The sequence below is a fragment of the Onychostoma macrolepis genome, chromosome 10 (genome assembly GCF_012432095.1).
Source record: "Onychostoma macrolepis isolate SWU-2019 chromosome 10, ASM1243209v1, whole genome shotgun sequence".
Lineage (NCBI taxonomy): Eukaryota > Metazoa > Chordata > Actinopteri > Cypriniformes > Cyprinidae > Onychostoma > Onychostoma macrolepis.
The window spans coordinates 13879213-13906910 of NC_081164.1; the positions used below are offsets into that span (position 1 = coordinate 13879213).

At 37.7% G+C, this 27698-nt stretch overlaps 1 long non-coding RNA gene across 1 annotated transcript in view; it reads right to left on the bottom strand.

Annotated features, from left to right (window-relative positions):
• Window positions 1-420: 420 nt before the first annotated feature.
• LOC131548610 (uncharacterized) overlaps window positions 421-27698 on the bottom strand; it is a 49703-nt gene continuing 22425 nt past the window's right edge. The window contains exons 4-7 of the long non-coding RNA XR_009273203.1: window positions 22193-22267; window positions 21566-21671; window positions 1288-1347; window positions 421-1185 (exon numbers count right to left, since the gene is read on the bottom strand). This is a non-coding gene — a long non-coding RNA (uncharacterized LOC131548610). The remainder of the gene's footprint in view (window positions 1186-1287; window positions 1348-21565; window positions 21672-22192; window positions 22268-27698) is intronic.

The window sequence follows — 27698 nt, forward strand, 5'->3', positions numbered from 1 at the left end:
TATGGAATGGATAAACTATTTTCACATCTTTCATTTCACCTAAACATTACCGCATGTGAAACAGCAGAATAGCTCATTGGCGCCATCTTGTGACTCAAAGCAATTGCTATAACTACCGACTAAAAAAAGGAATAGCCTATTCATTTATTAAAAGGCACCTTAAAACCTTTGATAGATGTTAGAAGCTCAGGAGTCTCAGTTAAAACATCTGAAAAACAACCAACCGGCAAGATACACAAATAAAAGAGAGGACAGAAAACTTGAAAGAGAGTATTATCAATCTCGTCCATAAAGTACAATTGCTTTATATGTATATATATATATATATATATATATATATATACTGTATATATATACACAAAGCAAGACAAGTGTTTGTCTTGTTACTAGGACTACTTTTCTTAGTAATGTCCATGTATCTATTTATTCAGCATGAAGCCATGTAATAAGCAAAATAAATGTTGCCATTATGGTCATTAATGCAAAATAGGATGATACAAAACTCCCCTCTTCTTGTTTTGCCAGTTTATCTCATCTTTAAATAATCTTATGGCCAGAGGGGAAAACATAGTTTAATTGATTTAGTTTTGATTACTACTCATCATTATCACAAAACAGATACCATTGTCATACCAAATGATTTTACCATTTAGAATCAATTCTACACCCACACAAGCATCCATTAGCTGCTTAAACCACCATAGACAGGCCCACTGCTTGTTTACATAAAATACAAATAAAGATATAGATCCTCTATTTCTTCACGCTCTATCTCTCAATCAGTGACTGCTTGTCGTATATGCACACACAGTCTAAAAATCTCGAGAACTCTGATTATGAACCCAGAGCTCTTCATGAGTTTGAAGGTGTCATCTGACAGGGTGACAGAAAAGAGAAAAGCATCAAAGCATGTCATCTTCTACGTTCAAAGAGTTTATAACCTCATACCCAAGGAAAAAAGAAGTTCAAACAGACTTAAGAGGGGCAAAATGATGGCAAAAAATACTACCCAGCATTTAAAAAATGCGATCATTTGTAATGAATGAGAAAGTTGTTTATCTGCTCTCTCTTGCTCATTACATTTAATGTATGTGCTAAATTGATTTTTTTTTTTAGCCAACTGAAGGTCTTGCTCCACATCACACCATAGAGATCTCGGTGGGGGTTTGTGTTTGTTCTCCAAAGCTAAGGGTTATTAGAGGAGAGTGAGTCAAACAACAAACAAGCGCTGTATAAATCTAAATGAACAGTACACTGAAAAATAAAGTTACTATCATCGCTACTCACCATCATGTTGTTCCACCCTGCGATTTTCCATAACGTGAACGTTGATGGGACTGTGAAGCTCTACAAAAGAAGAAAAAAATCTTCATTAAAAGCATCACAAATATACTGTAACTAGACGATTTATGCACTTTATTTGATGTCTTCTAAAGCCATACTTTCACTGTATGAAAAAGAGCAGCATGAACATTCTGCTAAGTATCTTCTTTTGTGATTTCCCACATTTGTTAATCAAATAGAGTTGAAACATCATGAATGTGAGTAAACAATGAAATAATTTAGTTTTAGCTGAACTATTCCTTTAACCTCCCCAGCATTTGTCCAGAGGGTGGTGCTGTCGTGCAGTTAGAGTGCTCCACTTTTCAGATCTTTCCCTCCCACGCACATTCTCTTCCCCTTTTTTCCACAGTCTTCAACCTCCTCATCCCTCTCTCTGTGTCTAATTCCCTTTTTCTCTCAATATCACTTGAATGACAGTTGTAAGCCTCTTAGGATCTTTTCCTGCGAATGGTGGGGCTTTCTTCTCAAAGGGGAGAAAAGGGAGATTCACTCAGTGGGGACATTCACCTCATTTCCCATTCTGTCTTTTCTTTCCTTCTCTCACATTCCACACTCACTCTCTCCTCTATCACTTTGCAGTTTAATTTCCATAATAAATATGAAAGAGGATTTTTCAGAGATTGTGAAGGCCCAGGTCTGTGGATTCTCTGCTAAATCTGGATGGAATTGGAACAGTTGTAGAAAGATACCGAAGGACCCATAACAGAATAAACAGGTCGTGCATTCGCAAAAAACAAACAAACAAACAAAAAAAAACATGGTGTGGACATGAAACACTGTATCAGTTTAAAAACATACAAATTCTATAAATGCCAAACCTTCATGTTTTAAGACAAACCACAAAACAAAAGAATTTGCAATGAGTTGAAGTATAATTATAGGTAACACACGTAACAGTATGAAAATAAATGAAACTCTAAATCTTGTTTCCCCATCATAAAAATTAATCATGTACACTGCACACTCATCCCAGAATCAACACATTAATGCATTATGAATCCTAATGCGTAGACACACACACACACACACACACACACACACACACACACACACACGATCAAACACTTCCCATAACCAAGACAGTAACCAGATAAGAGAAATCTCGTTAAAGGATTTAAATTTAAGCTGAGAAACCCTGTAGGGCTTACATTTTCTCTTCTCTTTCTTCATTCACTTAACTAGATGGTCCTTTTAATGGTATCGTAGCTCTGATTCTGAATAAGAAGATATTCATGTCCCTTTAGACATCCCCGACGATGCCTTGATCACACAAACTGAACATGAAAAGTCTTTCAATGCCATAAACAATGAAATTACAAAAATACAATGCAATGCCACATAAATAGGGGTGGAACGGTACACAGATGTCACGGTACAACAGGAAAAAAACAAAAAACAAATCTACTATGCTCGGGTTCTTTTCATTTATTTTGAACAGACAGTAGTACAAATTAAAAAATTTTTCCACCTAGATGTGGAAATACTAAATATTATTATATATATATCAAATCTGCAGTACATATATACATACAAGGAATAGTTTAAGTAGAATAAGTTTTTCAGTTAATTTTTGTGACACGCTTAATTTGTTCACAGAAAGGAAACTCAAATGGCAGAAAGCTTGTTTTCCTTATTTTACAAAAGCACGTTTTGTTTTCATTGTGTGTGTACACAAATAAAAGCAGAACTTTATACACAGTGATGCATTATTAATAAGAAAATAAGTGTTTAAAGTTGATTCTGCTGGTATAAGGAAACAAATGAAGTGATCGCGCCGGAGCGCGCGCACACACACACACACACACACACACACACACACACATCAGTTCCAGCATTGCTAAATTGACAACACAGTTGGTACTTTCTCAAAATAAAATACAGTGAACCAAACATCAGCGCGCCCGCCTCTGTGTCACCATTGGAATGCAACTGAAGTACAAAGCCTATCATTTACATAATAAATAATAGTTTAGCATTCAGATACGTTACATTGCAAATGTGGAAATATTATGGAATATTTGGATTTGTGCCGAATGAGGTAGGATACACAAGCTCAAAGATCCATTTCGCAAACAGTTGAGTGCGCAAGCCTTTAAAGTATACTCCTTTGTGTGAGAGACGCATTCAGAATCAGTACATAGTCACTGTGGGCTTTGTTTTCAAGTGCGCAACTCATGGCATTCGCTGTTTTTCTGCTGGCGGTTATCAAACAGCATTACATTACTGCGGGCACCCTCTTCTGGATTGAGGGTGAATTGAATTGTATTCGTTATAAGGCCTCGTGCACCGAACCGAGATGGTTTGGTACGAATACATACCAAAATTTATTACAATTACAAAATTTATGGAAGCCTGTTTCCGGGTTTGATACAAACTCGCAATTCTGACTTTTTTCCTCCTCAGAATTGTGTGATATAAACTCACAGTTGTGGGAGAGATATACTCGCAATTCTGAGAAAAAAAAAGTAAATTCTGACTTTATAACACATAACTGTGAATTTTTAAGTCAGAATTGTAAGATATACAGTATACTCGTAATTCTGAGAAAATATCAGCCCCCTCAGAACTGGACTTTATAACTCGCAATTGTGAGTTTATATCCCACAATTCTGACTTTATTTCTCACAGTTCTGGCTAGTTTATATTATGTAATTTTGAGAAGAAAAAAAAAGAAAAGAAAAACCGGAATTTTAAAGTTTGTATCTCACAATTCTGAGAAAAAAAAGTCTGAATTGTGAGATGCAACCTCGCAATTGCAAGAAAAAAGTCAGAATTGTGAGATAAAAAGTTGCAATTACCTTTTATTTTTTATTCAGTGGTGGAAATAGGCTTCCATAAAAATTTAAACAAACTGAAACTCCTCTTTGAAAAAGATCACAGCTCTATTATTCACAACTAAAATCAAAATATTTTTTAACATTGTCTTATAATAGATTTTCTGTAAAGTTCTGATTAATGCAATAATAATTGAATAATTATTCAGATTTCTTGAAACCAAAATCTTAGCTTAGTCCGGTTATGCCAATTGGTTTAATGAGTTTACCTGACACATAATCAAAACATGACCACAGTTTGATTAACAAAAATGAAAATTCTTTTATAATAGATATTCTGAAAGACAAAAAAAAATGTTAACAAGATCATAGTTCAGATTAATACAGAAAGCTGTCTTATTCAGATGATCAGAAACTAAAGTCTAACTTAGTCTGGTTATGTCAATTGATTTAATGCGTTTATATGACACATACTGTACACAATCAGAACATGACCACAGTTTGATGATAAATGTGATATTCTTGAGTATACAAATGCAGTCAGTGCGAATCCCTCTTAAGTTGATATGGAGGAGAGTCAATGGCTTAACTATATGTCTCAGTATGTGACACACATTAAAAGGGTCGAACTTTAAAACGATTAAACAATTAAACAAGATTTAAACAATCCACATGCGGAGCACACTGGAAATATTACAGGGAAATGATGATTCTGCAGTCTATCCTTGAAACAATATTTTTTCTAGTTACTGACAAGTTACTGACACACTACAACAGCTGTATCTTAATTTATGAGGCTCTACTGGGAACCCTAGTCAGATTTGTGAAAACAGAGTTCATTTGTTGTGAAACGAGGGAGTGCATGTGACCTTAATCTGAGTTTGGACAGACAGCAGGGTCTTTCTAATGGGCTGGCAGGAGACAGAATGTCTTCTTTTAATAACAAGGTTTTAATTAGGAGCCTCAGGCTCTGGTCAGGAGAGACTGAATGTGGAACAGTCTGCAGTTTCACAACATTTTCATTCGGCAATTAATTATCACATTCGTTTTGATTAGAGAAAACTCCTTTGAGCAAATCTCCTTTACGTTCAGGTGCAACTTTGTTATGACAGTTGGTAACACACACTTCCAGATTTACACACATTCCAGCAAGCAGTGTCGTTTTCCCTCATTTCCTGATGAGTGTCCCTGAGGCTTGTCATTCTCTCCCACCTCAGTGGCAGCAGCATAAAGTGAGGGAATACAAACGCTGATGGAACTCGCACGAGAAATCACAGGCTCTCTAATTACCGCACATCAGTGCCATCTCCTTAGATAACACACCAGATGCCTGTCACACCTGCCAAATCAACCAATTCGGAACCCATCAGAGAATCTGTCGGCCCCAAGAGTCCCAATGATTACAGAGCCGCTGATGAATCATTAAAAAAGAATCATCGAAATCAAATGAAAGACGCGTCGAATCGTCCATCTCGGTGATTTATGCAGGTGCCACTCAGCTGTGATGCTGTAACAAGAGTCACCAGAGGGCAGCAGTAGCATGCTGCATTTCCTAGGCCCTGCACATCTACCCCTCGTTTACTTTCTCTCTTACTCTGTCTCCCTCTCTGTCCTAATCCATTGGAAGCTCTGTTTGTGGGAGATAGTCACGCTTTGAGTAAAACTATCAAGAGTGAGGCTGCGAGAAGGGAGAGTAAGGAAGTGGAGAGCAAGAGAGCGTGTGAGAGAGATTGAGGATGGAGTTGCTCTCCTTAAGGACATGGCTGAGACTGTCTGTCTGCGCTCTGGTCCTGCTGGCTCTGGAAGCTTTGATCTGGTCTGGCCTGGCTTTTCCATCCCATCCTCTCTCTCGCTCACTCTTTCTAATATGTGTGGATGTGGGTTGCTATTTCACACAATCAGCACAAACCAGGCCCTGCTCACTCCACCTCAGGGCCAGATACACACCATTCGGCACCTCCTGTATTCCATTCTTCCATCTCCCCTAACACTCCCTCTCTTGCTTCTCTCATTGACCATGTTTACATGCACATCATTTTGTGATTAACCATATTCTGAGTAAGCCTCTATTCCAAAAAAGAGGTTTACATTTTCCACAGCTATTGGAATATCCCTGAATACATGTATTCAGCATATTCCAAAAATAAACTTTTGTACTACTATTCTCTTATGGAAACACTGGAAAGGCCTTTCTTGCTTGCCATTTATTAGTTAATTTTTAGTAGTGTTTTTTTTTTTTTTATACACATTAATCAACTCCTTGTCCTTGACATCAGCACATAAAAACAGAATGAAATGCAAAATACAGACTTATAGGCTCAAACGGACATTTGTATCTTTGTACCTTTCAAAGGTTCATAGGTTAGTACTCCAAGATACTAATATGCACATTTTAGAGGTAAAGAATGAACAGAGTTATCAGCAAAGCTGTTGTACCTCTGAAGGTACTATTTTTGCACATTTTTCTGACAGTGCATCTTGACTTCTATAACACTGACTTGTAATGACTTGCATATGAACACGCACAGATAATAATGAACATTGTTATGTACATTTCTAGAAACCAGAACATTGGTTTTACATACTTACATGACACATGCATAAGTAAAATCTGACTATATCCTGATCTAAATGTGACTGTATTTTCCAATTTGATCTAAATATTGTTATGCTTGTTTTGCAAAACTGTTCAGTTGCCAACATTCTTCAAAATATCTTCTTTTGTGATCCACAGAAGTAAGTAAGTCATGTTTTGGAATGACATATGGTTGAGTAAATGGCGACAATTTTCATTTTTGTGTGTTAGATCTCTTTAAGATCTAAATGATCTGTACACAGAGTACACTGGAAATATTTAAAGATGCTAGGAAAATAGGTGTGGGCCAAGTGTTTTATTTAGTGATGATCCATGAGTGGATTAATATAGCTAGAGCTGAGTGAGATTTAACATTAAAAAGATGAGAGAACTGACAGGATAGAGGAAAGATGTTGACAAGTTGGAGGAATGGCTAGGACAAACACGATGCACTCACACACAAATACACACATACACACAGAAGCACATGGCACCAATCTGCCGAGGATAAGCAGATTAAATACACAGGGTTTCCTGGAATGTGATGGGAGTAGTCCCCAATGACATCCTAGATCCACCAGCCTGTCCTGGTTATGTAACCAGCCAATGTTTCAGTTACCATGCTGTCAAAACATTAAGTGTCACCATAGTCCCATAACACCACTAGAGAGTCAGTCTAGTCTCTAATTCTGCCTCAACATAAGTCTGGTTTCGTCATTTCAGTTATGAAATGTAATTACACATAACACTACTAACAAATTACCATGTTACAATAATGATTTCATTACAACTTTAGATTTCCCTGCTTTAAAAGTTACATAAATTCAGCTCAACTAGAATTAACTTTAAAACCTTTACTCAGTGTCACTGCGCCGTCTTTGGTGCTCCTAGTCTTCAGTGTGGGGAATTGCTTCCAGCTCTCTCTCTTTACAATCACACCATGCTTTATGCTTAAAATGGCCTCCACATATTTGGTGCAGAGTGATAAAAATTCCCAAAGAGGATTCAGAATGGCCATCAATCCTCAGAGACAGGATGGAATAAACAGTCAAAACAGATAGTCCCTCAGACGCTCACTTGATATATGTGAGTTTCTCTCAAGATGTACAGATGTAATGCAAGATAAGTTTCTCTGTCACACTCTATATAAAGCGCTGTTTTTGGGAAAAATATTTATTGATTCTTGCCAAAAGAAAAGTACTACGACTACTGCTCATACTTAGGGTTAGGGGTTTTGTAGTATTAAACTTTGGTGCATAAATTCCAAGTTCTGTTATGAAACTCTAGATGGCGCAAACTAGGGTTGTCAAATAAAAATTCAAATTTAGAATATTTGACGAATTTAAAATAAAAATCCACATTCGAATGCAAAAAACGTCAGGCAGCCTTATCAGCGGCACACAAGATGCAATGATGAGCTGTGTTGTTCATTCAAAATATTGTAGAAAAAGAGAACATCAAAGCAGAGAAGATCTTTTTTACGGCAAAACTGAAACTAAGCCGTCCACACAGAATGCATATTTATCGTGTTTTCTATAGGGACATTTATCACTGTTGCACTCGCGTCTTGCACAAGAGAGTAAGATGTTTAGAAAGCCATGTAAAATTAATGTAAGTTCAACTTTTAAAAAACATTTCTCGAGACTTTATGGAGTTTTTGCCCATCCCACTGTATCTCATGTTTTAAATGAAAAAAGTACTTTGTGATTGGTTTTCGGTCCTTTGTATTAAACTATACATACATACATACATACATACATGATGCTGTTTTGTTTCTAATTGTTTAAAGGGTTAGTTCGCCCATTTAAGACATGAAGTTGTATGCAATCCTTACCAGCACTATAGTGCATACACACTGACCCACCCTTTAGTCACCTCCCTGGTCAGAGTTCTGGCCGCTGGAAGTTTTCAAGATAGTACTCCCGGTTATTTTCCGGGGCCTCAAAACTGTGCGTTTTACGAAAAATTATTTATGCGTTTCAAAGCTTGATTAATTTACATCACAAAAACACGCCTGACAAAATTCATACCTCAGTTTTAATCGGCACTATTTTCTTTCCATTTCTATCAATCCGCTGCTGTCAACGCCAACAGTGCGCACGCTCAGATCAGCTGTTCCATAGTGTTTACACAATCGAATGACAACGACATAAAAAGTAGAAAATGAACAATGGTGCGAACTTGTAAATTCCCAGGCTGTGACCACAAGAATGTGCCGGGATCACCGTTCAGATTCCATCGTTTTCCAGTTTCGGATATAGCTACGAGACCGCTTTGGCTGGTTGCCATCGGCTACTCTGCGGGAGCTAAAATATCGAGAATCAAGGATTTCCGTGTGTGCAGTGCTCACTTCAGCGAAGACGATTACATCCCCAACCAAGGAGGAAAAAGAAAAAAAATGATTTTAAAGAGTTTTGCTGTACCAGTACCACAGGTAAGCTCTATTTACTAACTTTATGATCCAATGTCTAAACTGTACGGTAAACAAGCTGAAAATTACTTTCATCATCATCTGTTTCGTCTGACATTGTGCTAAAATTGGTTTCGTCATCAGAAGTTTCGTAGTCAGACATGTTGTCAGCGAGTCGCGCTATCAACAGCTGATCTGAACGCGCACTGTTGACGCTGACAGCAGCGCCGGATTGATAGAAATGGAAAGAAAATAGTGCCGATTAAAACTGAGATATGAATTTTGTCAGGCGTGTTTTTTGTGATGTAAATTATTCAAGCTTTGAAACGCAAATACTTTTTTCACGTAAAAACGCACAGTTTTGAGGCCCCGGAAACTAACCGGGAGTACTATCTTGAAAAACTTCCAGCGGCCAGAACTCTGACCAGGGAGGTGACTAAAGGGTGGGTCAGTGTGTATGCACTATAGTGCTGGTAAGGATTGCATACAACTTCATGTCTTAAATGGGCGAACTAACCCTTTAAGCAACTTAATTATATTTGGTTTATAAACATTATTTTAAACATTATGCATTTTTTTCCCCAAAGATAGCCGTGTTATTTTATTGCTTTGAATAAACGTGCATTAGTAATATTTTGCTCGATGCGCCCACTTGTGACCTCAGGAGTGTAGCATCTGCTTATGATCATTGATGGTCGTTGGGACTTTATGTTTTAAGAGATCCTTTTAGCCTTTTGACATTTGCATATAATTCACAGACCTGGCCCCACATTCTACCTTTATATGGCTGCTAAATTGCCAATGGTTGTCCCCCGCTATCTAGAAGATGCTAAACAGATCAACTCTCTGTTCTCTCCATCGGACTTCAAACGCATTCCAAAGAGAACTAAATAACCCTCGGTACCAGGCACCAACGGCCTGGCTGACCAGTGGACTCCCTCCACAATTACAATACACATAACACACACACATAGAGACATTTTCTTTATTTAGACTATAATTAATCAGTTACAAATGTATCTGGTATATGCATGTGTTGTTTGTATGTTTCCTTATTATATTAGCCTAGTTACCACTCGTTATTTGTATTAGTTAAGCTCTAAACGCTCATATTCAGGTGTATGAATGTATCTCTGGTTTAATGTCTTCTAGATGTTTTTTTCTTGGTATCAAAATTATCTGCTCTTTATTCCTCAAACAATGATGTACACTATGTGATCGTGAAATGCATCATACTATTTTTACTGTACTGTGGGCAAAACAACACCGATTCTTCAGACCAGTCATAAAACATGCAAATGAGGTGTTAAGTGGGACAAAGAAACATTTTCCTGCTGAAACTATGCACCTTGTTATTGGTCAAACTAACCAAAATGGGTGTTACAGGAAAAAAAACTTCTCCCACACCCAAAAGGGGTTCTTCTCTTTACTTTCGGTTCCCAGGAGACACACATATCACCTTGGAAATCTCGCGACTACCCTTCCGGGGTATCTTCTGGCAGTTTTAAGTTCAGTAACTTTGTCGATTCACTTCGGACCAATCAACCCATGGCTGGAATGACGAAGTTTTCATCAGGAATCTACGCATTATACATGCACCAGGACACTTTACTCAGCACCAACAAAACCAATGCAAGTAACCGCTTGTTAACTATTTAGATGCGCTTCTAGGCTTCAACCCCTTTTAATTAAGGTGATGTGATTCTCTGATGGTTCTTAACAGGTTGTGGTTAGCTGATGTGTAAATACTGCCATTACACTCTACTCTCTTGCGCGTGAGCGCTCTCTCTCTCTCTCTCTCTGCCTCTCTCCATGCCTTCCTTGCGTTGGCATCTATGTTTAATGTGTGTAAGTTTGTGTATAGTTAGATGTTGCATGTTCCCCTTTAGTGTAGTTTAGTAAACATCCATATGTATTCATGCTTGGTTGTCTGTGTCTGCTGCTCACAGAATGAGGTCACTTTAACGTTCTGGTTTTGCTACATGCTCTGTGAGCAATGTATCAGTAAGGAAATTATTTTTCGTGGCCAGAGAAATAATTTTCCTTAGAGTCAATAGACGATTAAAACTGTCCGTACTGCGGACGAACAAATCCTTTTATTGTACTATTAATGCTACAGTTAATTCCTGAAGATGAATATAATTGATAACAACCCGTTATGATTATGTTCATCTCACTTTTTTTTTCCCCCTTAACTGAAATTACGTCTTTTAAATTCAAATATAATTCAAATATTAATAATGTTTAAGAACAAAATTTGAATGTAGTTTTTCAGCAATTTTGACAGCCTTAGCGGAGACTGATGGGTCGTTAACACAAACTGATGATATGCACAGTGTTGAACTACTTGACACAAACTGATTGGTTCATGTTGCATACGCAGCCAATGAGCTTACTGCCTTACATTTAATTGGCTGGTTAGCATTAACGACAGCATTTTGCAGCACACTTTCAGAGTTCCTCTGAAACCCTCCACCTTCACCTGCTCCACCTGTATAGATCTGCTACAGGTTATTTTATATGCTATTTGTGCAGCAGCAGTATGTCTTAAATACTCACAGCCCGTATCGCTGTATGCATTGGCAGTAGCAAGTTCCTGTACTTGCTTTGCAGCAGCAACAACAATCTACGACAACAGCAATAACCAACAGCAGCAGCAATTCAGCAGCATAGCAGATCTATTCCGCCAAAGACCAAATACATTATCACTGTCATATCCATTTCCATGCTATAATCTTCTGAGAGTTGTCATGATAGAACTCCTATGAATATCTCAAATCATGCAGCTTGTTGAAGAGAGACTTTCAGATGAATCAGTCTTCAAAGGATCAGTCTTCACAAAATTTTGATGAATGTTTCAACTGTTTTGTTCATACAGTGAAAGTCAGTGGGGTCCAAAACAAGACTGGACCCTTTTGACTTTCATTGTATGGAGAAAATTACGGTCCCACTTTATATTAGGTGGCCTTAACTACTATGTACTTACATTTAAATTAATAATTTGGTACAAGGCACTTATTGTGTACATACATGTTTTTACATTGTACTTATATTTTTAAAAATACCTATATGTAGTTACATCTGTAATTAATTTCTGTAATTACATTTATAATTACACTGTTGAGCCATCCCTTACACCTTAACCCACCCTTAAACCTACCCACACCACCAAACCTGTCCCTAACCCTTATCCACCTCAATAGCAGCAAAAGTGTTTTGAAATACAATATGACCACAATAAGTACATTGTACTTATTTTTTGATGCAAGTACATAGTAGTTAAGGCCACCTAATATAAAGTGTGACCAAAATTACCTCCCACAACAGCGTAGGCTCACATTTTCCGCAGTCTATGTAAAAACTATTTTGATGCACTCCAGAGGACCATAGCTATTGTTTTCTAAATGGCAAATTGATAATTATTCTTTAAGTCAATAACAAATTCCACTGTAGCTTGTTCAGATCTTTTTTTTTTTTTTTTTATGAAATATGCACCTTCAAACTTATTTTATCATCTTTAGTGCAGCAAAAACAGGTGCATGTTTATTGTGACCCAGTAAATGACGGCCAGACGCCCAGCCTAATGCTCTAAATAAAAGTACCAGTTCTTCAACAGACCTTTTTCTTCACAAATTTTACCCATACAGTCTTCATTCAGGCTTTGGTCTGTTACACCGATCTGACAGAAATTAAATAAATAAATAAAAATGTTACAATAAAATGTCAAGTTTTGATTGAATAGATGTAGTGGGTGTTTTACAGCAAGGCAAAACCCTATGCTGTGCGGTTTTCTCTCCGCGCACCATCTGCAGTGGTGTGTAAGTATGACTCAGGTTCTCTCAGCAGGTGCAGGATAGGAATCGTTAGGAGGACACCTTGCTGGGGGGTGGGGGTGTTCACAGCCTGTTTATCAAGGTGTTTTTCACTGAGCCAGCCAGTGTTCCCCCTTCTGCTTCTAATGTAATCCATCCATCTTTCACTCTGTCCTTGTTTTCTATCCACCCTAATTTGCCCCTTTCTTTCTTTCCTCTCTTTTTTTGCAAGTATCACACTGCCTCTCTCCCTCTCTCTATGGAACATTGTTAGTCTTGTGCATTTATCTTCATTAACAGAGTAAAAGTATTAATAGATTCTGGGGCAACACATGAAGGATGTTGCAGCTACTGTACATATTGGAGGGAATAAGGGTGATGGGGATTTACCGAGAAAATAAATGCCATAATCGAGTGGGGTAGGGAGACCAGGGAGTGTTGTGACAGTTTGTTTCAATGTCTATAACTGCTTGCTTTTTTTTTGTAATACAAGTCCCAAACTTTCATATAAAATTCCCATATTTGCATGCTACAAACTAAAGTCACCTCTAAACTGTGTAAATCAATGCCATTGCATTTCTTTTTTTGTAAGACAAGACATTTAATTTTTTTTATTTACTTGTTTAAAATAATTGTCATCATCCATCCCCACCCCAACCCTCAGATCATTTTAATTCAGTATGTTAGCATTTCAACCCATAGTTCATTCATAATTGGACAAACCAATGATGTTACAACACTCCCTGCTCTTTCCTTCCTTCTGGTTTTCTCTGTTTCACCACATCCTTCATTTAGGACTCTGCCTGTTTCTTTTCCTTCAGCCTTATACTCGTTTTTTCTGAAAGGGTTTGGCTTGAATTCAGAGACATCAGCCCCTCTGTAATTGGCCTAAAAAATGAAGGAGCACTTGTGCGTATGAGATGCTGTGTCTTAAAGCCGGGCAGAAGTGACTGCCATTTATTCTCCTCCTTGCCTTCATAAGCAGATGAGAGATGTTAATTAAAATTTCTTAAATTATATATTTCTCTCACATCCAAAGGAAACTCAGGGATATGCAGTAATTGGCCAGCCCTCTAAAGCTTTGAAGTGAAATTGCTTGGGCAACGTTGGATGAAAACTGGATTATGATTTGTCAGGATATTCCTGTCGCTTTCTTTTTTCCATTCTTCCACTTCCTCTCTTTAAGATGGCACTTGTTCCTCAACCATCTCTTCTCTCTTTTTCTACTTCCCCTTAGTGCTTTACAGCATGAGACGAAGAATTCACCATTCTGGCAGAGGCAGAAGACATAAAATCTATTTCCCATCACTCCCGTTCAGTGGTCCCTACTCTATGGCTCCGAGACATTGAGTTTGGCATGATGTGTTCCCCTTGGAGGGAACATTTGCCGCACTGGTGTGAGAACTCACACAGCTGTGCCACTGGGTACAGATAAATGTGGGCAGCAGAGCTTATATATAGGCTTTAAAGTATGCTGTGTGAGATTGTGTGGAAGGAAGCGGAAAATATTTTCCCAACAACTGCAAAAGCTGTTGTATGAGGAAGTACCAAAATAAAATATGAAAATATTTTCTTGTTTTGACTGACAGAATGTCACTTCTTAAACCAAAAGAGCCCTTTAAAGTATTACAGTTTCCAAAAATGCCATGGAACTTCATTATTCATACCCAAGGGAATATACAAACATTGTACAAATGTTTGTTAAATGTATATTCCAGCAAAATCTACTATGATTTACTCACCCTCATGTAGTTCCAAAACTATGGCCTTTTCCTTCCGTGGAGCACAAAAAGAGAAGTTTTGAAAAATGTTTATAGTCTTCTCCTATTGTACCTACAATTAAAGTGGAAAGTTGGGTGGGTGCAGAGAACATAAAGCATCATAACATCACTCATACACTATATTCCAGTTCTTCTGAAGCCATACAATGTCTTTGTGTATTGAAAAGACTGAAATTTAGGATGTTTAAGCAACTTAGGTTGTGCTCACCTTTCACTTTCATTGTACAAAAGAAAATTTTGGACATTCTGACGAAAATAAACTTTGTATTCCATAGAAGTCAATGAGTCATTTCAATCACGACAACTCTCAGCATAGACTGTAACATATTTAATGTAACGCTGCTGCAGAGCAAGCAGACTTGCTTCTGCTAAATGCTTGGATCAAAACATTAAAAGTAAACATGCTTCTGCTAGAGAGAGGAAGCAGATCTAGACCTGTGGTGCTGGGGAGGTGGTGGGCTTAGATGAGGACATGCATAGCGTGCAGATATAGTATTCATTGAATATGTCCTGGTTATATAAATAAACTGTAATGATTACTTGATTGGCTGGGAACACTGAATTGAATGAACCAATTAGAATGCAAGTAGTTTCATGGATGAAATCTTCATATTTTCAAAAATGAAATGACTGAATTTTCCGTTTGAATTTGTATAATTCTTTTCACAACACATTTATATGTTTTAAAGTAGCTTACAGAAAATGTTTGTTTCAATGTCACAATTAAGAAGTATTATGTTATCAGCCAGAGATCAGTGTATCAATATAAGTAATATACAGCTACAAATTATGAATGACAATGAATGTGTTGGGCAGAAATTACAACTTGTGCTCGTAATGATGACAATACAGGGATAGTATTACAATATAAAGATAATATTTGACATTTTTGAAGTTATCTGACGTCTTTGCTATTGTTGGTGTCACCTGAAATCTCCGCAAAGGGTGGATCTAAACTGGAACTAGCGCAAAGGCGTCAAGTATTCAGTATACAAAAATATTAAAGTCTGACATGTCTCATACACACATCGGCCAAACGGATGGGTGCTCTGGGGACACAAACAGAATTGTGTCCTCAGCGCATGTCCATGTCTGGCTTCAGATGTGAAGTGATGTAATGATTTATACACACTTTGGCTGGTGGTGAGCAGATGAGACAGGAGAGTGTGTGGGGGGGTTGACAGCCTGAATCACCTCATCATGTCTGTAAGGGCTTCATACACAGGTAACAGGAAGTGACTGAGACAGGGGGAGGATGGAGAATCATCCTGTAAAAGCCCTTGAGAAAATCTTTCTCTCTCTCGGTTACTGCAACGTGGCAGCTATCTCTCACCCACGCACTCTTGTGGAGCTCTAAGCATCTGGGGACTTATTTGCATTTTTTCAATCGAATCTGAATATCTCGTATTAGAATCTATATTCACAGGCCCTGCTGGTACTTCTATCCGGCAATGGCTTTCCTGGTGTGTTTTTTCTTTAATAGAGTGTGACAGAGGGGGCTGGGTGTTCACTAATGGATCTGAGAGGTGATCAGATATCAGGCACAACACGTGAAGGGCAAACGGAGCACAATTAAGGAAAACATCTTGCCTTAGAGAGAAACTCCAGTCAAAAATGGACGTTCTGCATTTGTTCTGCAATCCTGAGTGATCTTTTGACAGAAATTGCCATGTTTCTTTCTCTACAATTCCAGTAATTGGTTGTGTACCAATCTTTGAACTTAATCGTTGGACCTTATCATGTAAAACCCCCGATTTCCACATAAGTCGCAAGTAAGTCTTTGATGAAATTGACTTCTAAAATGGAAATCTGAGCTTGCAAGACAAAAAGATGAGGCAGCTGTCAAATGTTGTGCAACATAAGATTAATATCTCAAACTCGATCATTTAATAGCCTTTACGCTTGCAGAGTAAACGGCAGTATTAAATTCCAGGGTCTTGGCAGCTGTTTCCGCACCGGCTCTGTACTGTCATGGCGACCTCGCAGGATACTCAGTGTTCCTGTTTTGTGACTCACTTGGACACTCTATTCACATTACGTTTAGGGCAGGTTATGTAATAGTCCCATTAACAAGGAGATGGAAGGGATATTGTTTATGAAATGCAGGGCTTTCTGCAAAGAGCTCAGATCAACACACACAGATTACTCCCACTAGTCTGTCTGGAATTAATTTCACCTCTGGACCCCGGATCAAAGGTGAATTATTACAACACTTGAGAGCTTCATAATCCAGGCACCAAGAGAAACAGAACTCCACTGAAGCCGAATGAGGCATTATAGGATGTTGTACCCATTTGATGCTGAGCGGCATCTGTTAGACGTGAATGCCAGGCATTGCGTATAATTTGAACCCTTTAAACTTGTTTTTTTTTATTTTTCTGCCATGCTATGATCACAAATGTAGCCTTGAGTATTGAAAAAATAGATTAATTAAGATTAGAATGAATTAAATCATTAACATTTTTAAGTAGAAAGACTGAAATATTTTTCTTATCAAAAGTACAGTACTCCAATATTCTGTTTTATTTACAAATTCGAAAAATAATATTTTACAGTACAGTGTTGGAATGTAAATAAGAGTGATGCTGCCAACTACCGATATTTGCAGGAAACTATTTAGTTAAATGATGTTATCCATCACCATGTGGATTTCCAATTTTGACATCTTGCATTTGGTTCATCTTGTGCCTGCAGTATCTCTTCATCAAAACAATGCCACACAGACGTGAACAATAAAAAGAGAAGGACAAAGAGAAACTGATTAAAAATTTAATCGCAAATTAAAAGAATGTGTTGCAAAAGAATTTCCCCTAAAAAGAAACAAACAAACAAATAAAAAAAAGTATCACAATTCTTGGCATATTTACAATATGCATTGTTTTTGCAATTAAATACAGCTTTTGCAACTGTGTCATCATTTTGAGTACACTGAGATTCTCATCGTTTTTGTGTCAGATAAAACTCCTCTGAAGGTAATTTACATAATCTGAAAGTTATATTTTCAAAATGATATTGCTTCCTTAAATAGCTGCAGTGCAGTTAGCTGTGTTGCATTAGCAGCTTGTAATGGTTTTTAAATTATTAGTATCAGCTTCGAAAACCGCATTTTCAAAGAAGCTTCCCCAGCACTGATAAATACTGAATGTGACATTTTCACAGTCACTGTAGCAACCGTTCTATTGCAAAACTCTTACTCTGCACAAATGCTAATTACAAGTAATTGACTTTTTTCCTGTTGTTTAACCTCAAGAACCTTAAAATAAATTATTTAAAAGCATTAAAAGGATAGTTCACCTTCAAAATGAACATTTTGTCATCATTTACTTACCCTCATGTTGCTCCAAACCTGTACGAGTTTCTTTCTGAACACAAAAAAATTATATTTTGATTGATGGTCCCCATTGACTTCCATAGTATTTCTTTCCCAACTATGGAAGTCAATGGGGACCAACAACTCTTTGGTTCTTCAAAATCCTTCAAAATATCTTCTTTTGCGTTCAGCATAAGAAAGAAACTTATACAGGTTTGGAACGACATGAGAGAGTAAATGGTCACAAAATCATTTTCATTTTTAATGTGAACTATTCCTTCATTGTTCTCAGACATCAAGCAGTGTTTCAGTGTTCTGAACAGGTATGTCTGTAGTTTATACCTGTTTATTTTCCACCCTTGAGTTTCAGAGTGTCTGCAGAGTGCTGGTGTGGGCGTCCAGAGATGCGTGGGACGACTGGGGAGAAGAGACCAGACGCTGAAGCTGTCAGAGCTTAAATAGACGAGAAAGTGAAGCACTGCTCATCATGTACTGACTCACAGATCACTGAGGTAGCTTGGAACGATATGAGGGGGTCAGGAAACAATGATGACTGAATCACCCCAGAAGAAGCAGCGGTAGAGAAAGCAAGAGAAGTGGATAAGGAGAAAAGACTCCAGAGGAAAAACATAAGTGATAATTGAGACGCCAGGTGAATTTGCCCAGTCATTTTGAATTATTCATGCCTGAGTCAGAGTAAAAAAAAGCTGGCAGGAGAGAGAGAGAGACACACACACACCGAGATGGAGAGAGAGACTGCAGAATCAAAGAAAGAGAGCACATAAATGAATGCCGGAGAGAATAAATGAGTATCAGGTTGTCTAACCTCACTCTGGGGATTCAGGCCTGAGCTTCCTGTGAATTTACACAACACTGGGCATACAAGTCCTTTCCTCATTACAGCGCTGCTTTTAACGTTTCATCTCTTGTCGTGAAAAAAAAAGCAAAAAAAAAAAATTGTATTTCCGCTGTATTTAAGTCAAATTTTCAAACAAAGTGTGATGATGCAAAGCATCTTTATTACAAGAAATCTAAAAGCCACCCTCAAGTGTTTTCAGAGATGCTCCAGAGCACATAATACTCAAAATAAGCTCAAAACACCCGCTTTTATAGCACACACAAAACAAAGAATTCAGCGTCCAAGGAACCAACTACTTATCAGCTAACCTTGAGGCTAAAAGACACTCCAGCAGAAAGAAAGTCACCATCTACCATGAGAAATTAATGAAACTTCATAACAAGAGACATTATGTCTGCTCCCATGGAAAATAATTTAGTAATACTAAAATAAAAAAGAACACAAACACACGAGTATTTAAAAGTGATAAAAGATACACACACAAATGCAGATGGTTTTACAAACCCATTAAGATTTCCAAATCTTTCACTTTCCAGCAACAGAACTTCAAAGATGAATCATTAGTCAAACATAATGATGAGAGCGTAACAATAAAGAGTTTAATTTCTGATTTTTCGCTGGAATCAGCCTTAAAAATAACTGCACAAGCACAGTGCCGTCACAATAATTTTCCCTCACACTGTCTCTCGCTATGCTTTGTCCTTTGCCATTTTCATTCCAACTGTCTTTCTATCGTTTGTATAGCCCTTGTATCACTACGACATCATTTGCTTCGGAAAAATCTCACTTAAAAATGGCTTTGCATCGTGCCAGGCTAATGCCTTTACATAATGCCCTCCAAATGTTTTAATTAAACCAAAAATAAAGCATAAATTGGGGGTGGTTGACATTCAGCAAATGTTGGATAGTTTTAGACTGTTTGAGAACATCCTACATCTATTAATAGCTGAGCACCATGGCGGTGTTTACAAGTGGCATTTAGTCATGCTTGTACTCGATTAGACAGATGTGAACTTCTCGTCTAAACCCACATTACAGCTAAGGCCCAGCACAATCGCGACAAATTACATCCGCACTCCCACGAAACGATCTGAGCGCTATTGTGAAGATTAATCTCCTTCAGTAATGCTGACCAGAATTGCAATAGTCTGGCTTTCCCGCCACTTTCACACTCTTCAATCCAGCTTGTGTCATGCTTCAGTGTGCGTGTTGTTAATGCTTTTAAACAAAGATGTTCTGTCGCCTTTTTTATTCCTAGCTTATGTTCTAGGGGGAGGGGGGGAACTAAAGAACACATTTCTATAAATGCCTGTCTCCATTCACCTTAATTTACATTCAAGCATTTGGCAGACGTTTTTAGCCAAAGTGACTTAGAGTGCATTCAAGATATACATTTTATCAATATGAGTGTTCCCTGAATCGAAACCGTGACCTTGACATTGCTAGCGAAATGCATTACCAGCTATAGAAATACAAGGAGATCCTGGTCACCAAATATGTACCCATCAATGCCATTCACTCTTAATGGTTGATTAAAGTGATAAGAAATCACTAAAATAAATGAAGGCTGATGGGACAATGTAAAAACAAACTGTAGAGATTGACAAGTGACAGACACTACAAAGACTGAATGTTTTTGTTCGCTAGAATCAATTAAGCAAATAGATTCACCTTGCAACGTACTCTGGCCAAGAACCACCAAACAGAAAGAGACTGTCTGGATGATATGTAAAGCACCCGAACGGTTTCCTTTGTTTTTGTTTTGTTTTTTCATTTAGAAGATATCTAGCACAATTTCACGATTGTATCACGAAGAAAGATCTACCTATGCATTGTTAAAGGGATAGTTCACCCAAAAATGAAAATTAGTCCACGAATTATTAACCCTTAAACCATCCTATAGCGCTGCTGCCGTTTGAACTTTGAGCCCATGGATAAACAGTCCATGTGGTGTGGTTCAAATGAGTAGCGCTATTTCGTTCTGCTTCTGGCGCATAAACATTATATTGAATATTTATCGAACTCTTCATATTGTTTTATCGAGGAAAATTATATTGCGATAATTATCGTTATTGATTTATCACCCAGCCCTACTTGAGGGTGAGTAAATCATAGGGTAATTTTCATTTTTGGGTGAATTAGCACTTTAGCAGTCACAGAAATTAACACTATTTTTCATTTTAAGCCTTTATATTACAATTTAAACAACACTGTATTCATCATAGCAGACTCTGAGCAAACCGAAGAGTTAGAATAGAAGAAAGACTTCAAGTGAAACCTTAAGCTCAGCTCTTTCTGCTGAGGAAGAAACTGATTTATTGCGTGTCTGATTGAACCATTTCTACAGATGAGCAATAAATGTATCATAAAGTAACAGCTGTGTCATAATGCCCAATATAGCAAGTGTCTGTTTTGTCATCTGATGCTCTCTGATGACAAATTCCAGATATTTTTCAAAGACACTTTGAAACTGATGATGAATTATGGGACAGCGGATGAGGGAGATGCTGCAAAACTTTCACTTGTTGTTACAATTGTAAATTGTTCTGTGATGACTGAAAATCTCTAAAACACTATGAAGCCTGCATGCATACACTTTAAGCCAAGCATTGTAGACTTTAATAACCTGGGGGCCACTGGCCAGGCACAACAAAAGATATGTTTTTATAACTATATACAGTTATTCATGCATGGACAGACCTTTCTGGAGTTGAGTGACTCATCTCTCCTTCAAACCTAGCCGACTGCTCTGTATGTTTATTGATGACGCCAAAGACTTTTATTTCCTTGAGAACTGCAATTTACTCTGTGAAGATAAGAGAGTAGAAACATCAGAAGTTGGCTTTGATGTATGGGCCAGATGTTATTTAAATAAATAAGGACTAATTACACAGTAAACGATTAGAACATTTTATTTCAGATGCACAGGGAAAATACAGTAATTGAAGTTTCTGTGCTGCCTGTCAAAACTAGAAACAAGTCAGAATAAACTAATCAGCCAAAGACAAAACAGTAACTATGCCAACACAAAAACACAGAAAGAAAGACTTTTATTTGATTGAAGTTTAATATTAATTTTCACATATTCTAAGCATTGTTGAGCCAAACCTGTATGTCACAAGCCATATAGTCTAAGAGACCTGATTTGCTCCAAACTCAAATAATTTTGTCCATTGAGGATTGATTCATTGTTGTTTCATGATGACTTCAGGCCACCTCTTACTGTCTGAAAGTCACCTATGAGCTGGTTAGTTTCTAGTTTGAGAGACAGACCTACTTTAAAGTGCACAGAATAACTCATCCAACATTTCTGTCGCACAGTCTTACTTTGTTTCTTGCTTTCTTTTTTGTCTGGTATCTCTTGATCTGTTTGTCTGCCTCAGATGTGCTGCATTTGGGTACCTTAGATACCAAAACATCACAGAAATGCTGAGTTACAACACAGCACTGTGTTATCACACCACCTTCTCCCCATTTTGCTCTCACACACACAAACAGTGACATTCAAAACACACACACACACATCTCCACCCACGGGATTTAACTGGTTCTTTCTCTCTTCCATCTCCATCAGTATTTTGCTGAGGCTGTTTGGAGGGGATAAAAGACTTCTCTCTCAAGATTCACCCAGATAACAGAGACATCATACACGCTAAAGAAGGCAAAGGGCTGAGCTATTTCCCCCTCTATAAGATTAAGAGTCAAATTTATCTTTTATATTTACTTTTTTTCACTTCATTCTTTTCAATTCCTCACAAGAAATTTAAATAGAGAGAGTCCAAATATGTGAATGGAGGATTAGGATGTGAAGATGCTGGTAAACCCAGAGCGTAACAATCTCACTAAAATTACCCTCGCCCTCCTTGCCCAATGTTATTTGAGCCCTCTTATGCCAGAGACTTCAGATTTAAAGCATCTAATATCATTTTTTCTACTTAGAATACCAGACATTTATGTAGCAACGTGGCGTTGTGCAACAGAAACACTGGAGAGATGACTACACCACCCTAGGACTTGCACCCAGGGAAATACTATACGCACCCTCAGGTGCTACTCAAGGAAACACAGGTTCGACTCTACTAAATGAGCAAGAGACGTGACTTACCAAAATAACACATTTATTTTGCACAAAGGTCATTAATTCTAAAACATTCTAAAGAATGGGTCGCGTCAACAGTTTACCAATTAAATACCCACAGTTACAAAGAGACCATAATAAATCTAGCTTTAACAGTTTCCTTGAGTAGCACCTACGTATACTATTTCCCTGGGTGCAAGTCCTAGGGTGGCGTAGTCATCTTTCCAGTGTTTCTGTTGCACGACGCCACGTTGCTACATTTACTTAAACCTGAGGTCACAGTTTAGGTGCTAGAAGTTACATTCAACCAATAACATAATGATAGCGGCATAAATACAAGATAACAGTAACCATTAAAACATAACTCCAGAGTTCTGGACATGGATTAAGTTCAGCCAGGGCCGCAGTTAGCAGTTCTTGGGGCCGGTACAAAATGGGTTCGTCGGTGGAAAGTGTGGTTGAAGATTGCAGAGTGAAGATTGGCCTGATTTGCTCCAAACTCAAATAATTTTGTCCACTGAGGATTGATTCATTGTTGTTTGCTAGCTTATTGCTAACTTAAACTACAGTAAAAGTACTACATATCTTTGAGGAACATTTTTGAAAGAGTGCTAGTGCAGCATGATTGTGAAGTTAATCAGCATGCAACAGCGTTTCAGTCATTCATCACCTTCAGTGACTGAATGACCACAAATTCATCATGAGTCTTGAATTAGAGGTCTGGGGGGCAAGGAGTGAGAGATGTAGTCATGACAGACCTCCACCCATTCGAAAAACATTTGCTCCCCACAGTCAAGTCATTTTGAAAGAGTACTATCAAATGTGATGGATGAATTTCAAATTGCTGTTCACATATGCTCAACTGAGACTTAAACCACCATCAAGGTGGTTATGGAAAGAAAGAAAGAATGATTTACAAATCACACATGGACACGCATGAAAATTTTCGAATGAGTCGCTCACACATCCACACAAATTTCATTGATATTAAAGTCAGTGAAGCACATTTAGGACTCAAGCCTAATTACAAGCTTGTCTGGGTAAACAGTAATGGTGAATGAAAATGAAAAGAATCTTGCACCCCTCTTTTCTAATGAGATCCTGACCCAGAGGTCAAGCAAATTATAAATATTTCTCAAACTGGCAAAAAAGTACAAGAGATGTTTTGCATGCTTACATAATGGAAGAGGGGATTACGGAAGAATACCTCCCGTCATCTGTTTGGGCAATGATGAATAGAGTGGAGACAGAAAAAGAGAAGAGATGAGACAGACAGAAGTAGAGATAAGGTACTGGGAGAGACATAAAGACAGAACTGGGCCAGCTAGGTCGGGCTGAGCCATGCAGACACATGGGGAAACAGGAGAGGAGGGTTGTCCGTGTTTGTCAGGGAGGTCAGGGAGACCTTTGTGGAAAGTAATTGCTTGGGAAAGAAGGGGAAGGTTAAACACACGCTCCGCCACGATAGAAACTACTCCTAAATCTGCAAAATAAACCTAAAAAGATTCACTGGCTGGGAATAGACTAACCAAAAATTGTAGAATGTTCTCCTCTAAAGCAGAAAACACACAAAAAAGGGAACGAATATTCTGGCTTGTCCTATAATAAAAGTGAATAGGAACAGTAGCTGAAAAAAAAAAAAAAGAAAACTCAACCCCCCCCAAAAAACGTCTTTCTGACAATCTTTCAACAGTACAATATATTCTAACAAAATGGTCCCCTAATCAAAAATGTGTGATCAAATAAGCACATACTTTACAAGGGACTGCTTTCTCAAGCATTTATTCAGTATCCTCAGGAACATAAATGTCATGTGAATGATCTGTGTACCACAAATGAATACAACTCTAGAAAGTTCCATAAAACATGAAATTTTAAGTAAAATGATCTGACTTGGCTGCTATCCTTGTGTATCTACTGAGAAATCAAATTGACAACTGGCATGAGGCCAATACTTGGTGAAAGCAGGAATTTAAAATAGTTGATGTTTCCTCTGTGCTCTCTTTCTAAGATTGCACTGCCTCGTTTAGAGAGTTTATGAGCCAGAGATGTGGTTACAAAGCTTTTTTTTGAAAAACATTAATTAAATTATCACCATTTTATGCCCTCTTCTTAAGGGCCAGGAACTTTGGTTGTCATCTGACAATCAGCAGTTGACGGATTGTGACCTTGTCTGTTGAGGCAACGTCATTTCTGAACCATAGGTAAATCAAGCTGGTACTTTCTAGGTGCTTCCACAGCAGATTTCTGTGAGGATGCCAAATAAAATTTGATTGATTGACTGGCCTCTTGAATACTTGATTTATTGAGGCTGCGCTGAAGAGCTGCACATTTTTATGTTGTGGAAGCATCTTGCTATTGCTTCAAGGTAAACAGCCAAGACAGATTCAATTACACCAGGCATGTTTTAAACTTCTTAGCACTGCATATCCATACAATCAATGCTAATCACAAAGCAATTTGACTCTGAGATCATGGTCAGGGGTAGTCCCTCAGGAAACATCTCAAGAGAGTTCATATTGATGCGTTTGCATGTTTTTGTGCGTAAACTCATTTTTGGGAGAGTATAAGTGCATCTTTGTGCCTACCAGGTATGACTGAAAACAAACGTGTTGCTAGATTATTAAGATGGGTTTTAACATGCAGATTCTTAAACTTCCACATGTGGTCCTCGCAGTCTTGAACAGGTGGTTACATCCTAACCCAAAATGGTCAATCCAGGACCAAAAAAGCAGATCCTACTCCAAAACGCCACCGTACATTTACACATGTGCATGCATGAGTAATAGCAGTGCATTACCCATGTCCACCATCCAGGCCCGGATTAACACAGTGTAGTGCCCTAGGGTGACCACATTTGAACAGGTGGCGGTAAATCACTGATTCGTTTGAACAGCTGATTCATTCAGGAACGAAGCAAGTGACTCACTTTATGAGTGGGTAATTGAATCACTGACTCACTAGACTCATTTAAAAACGCAGGTTCATTCATAAATGAAACACCGCTATGTTTGAATGGAGATGCGCAGCGGCTCGGCTGTGACTGTTTGAAACTATGTTCCTTGACTAAATAGAGCAAAATCAGGCAATATTGTTAAAAGTCATACAATGTACATCACTTTATATAACTTATTGTTTATTGAGCTGTTGTATTAATTTAATATCACATTTACAAACACCTTTAATAATCTTTAAAAGCTGTTACTCACTTCAGCAATCTCACAAAACTCCATTATAATCAATGAAGCTCTCTACACTGCACAACAAATCTCTTATTTACACCATCTACACTTTGTTTGTTATAACGAGAGCATTTGTGAGCGTGCATAACTCAGCAATGAACAAAAGTGTTTTGAGCAGTGAGTGGATTCTGATTAACATTGCATTCAAGGAATCAACATATGTCTGCGATACATTAGGCCCACTCACCGCTGCACAAACACGCAAGTAGAAATCTTTGAAGCTCCTCTCAGCGCAAACACAAATAGCCTATGCTGATCGGGTTAGTCGCACAGGTGCTCCTAAATATGTTTTGATAGTCACACACAGTAGCTACTTTTCAGTCGCCCTGTATAGCCCTGGCTATGTGTCATGATATTTTCTCTTCTTTTTTTTTAATTTACGTTGACAACCGCCAAGTCGATGCTGCCTATCCATTTGTGAATAAATATGCTCGACTCTGACTGGGGGGAGGGGGCAAATACACTGGGACCTGACCCAATCGCAATTCTTTATATGCGTGCATATATTTGATATTCTCTCTGTATATTGTATCATTAACTGTTCATTTTCTATGCATCTGTATCTCTTCCAGCAAAATAATATATTTACAAAACATGAAAAAATATTTTAAAGGTCTTGTCATTATCGTAATCACTTGGTGCCCCCCTATTGGCTGGTGCCCCAGGGCACTCGCCCAATCCCGTCTATGGATAATCCAGCCCTGCCACCATCAGAGGAAGCAGCAAACTACTTCAATCTGACATACTTGCAAGGACTGTACCACATCACTCCACCAAAGTAAACAATACACCTAAATAAGCACTTTAAAACATAAAACTATTACATTGTGCTTGACCGCTCACTTGCATACAATATATGCATACATGTTATTATTCTTCTTTATCATTTGATGCTGCCATTTTCAACAGAACATTTAAACAAACGTCTCCAAAATAAAAGTCTGCCTTTTTTACCACCCACAGACAGGACATATTTATGTAAAATATTTTACACCTGGTTGGACTAATTATAAATGGTTAATGAATAAGAGAGATTGCGAAAATATCACATAGTAAAGTGGTGAAACTGTTTAATGAATTTGTACTACTTGAATGTGCATATAGGCATTAGAGGCGGGCGATACAAACAAAATCTTATATCACAATATGAGTAATTTTATTTCACAGTAACAATATATCACAATATAGTTATTTTTGCTTTAAACAAGGTCTTTATGGTACACAATTTTATACCATAGAAATTTTATAATTCTCAATATCAAAAAATAAATAAATAAATAAAATAAATAATAATAAATAATAATAATAATAATAATACTATATATATACACAACCCGAATTCCGGAAATGTTGGGACGTTTTTTAAATTTGAATAAAATGAAAACTAAAAGACTTTAAAATCACATATGCTAATATTTTATTCACAATAGAACATAGATAACATAAATATTTGAACTGAGAATTTTTTTTTATTTTATGCACAAAATGAGTTTACCATGGTGTAGCATCTCCT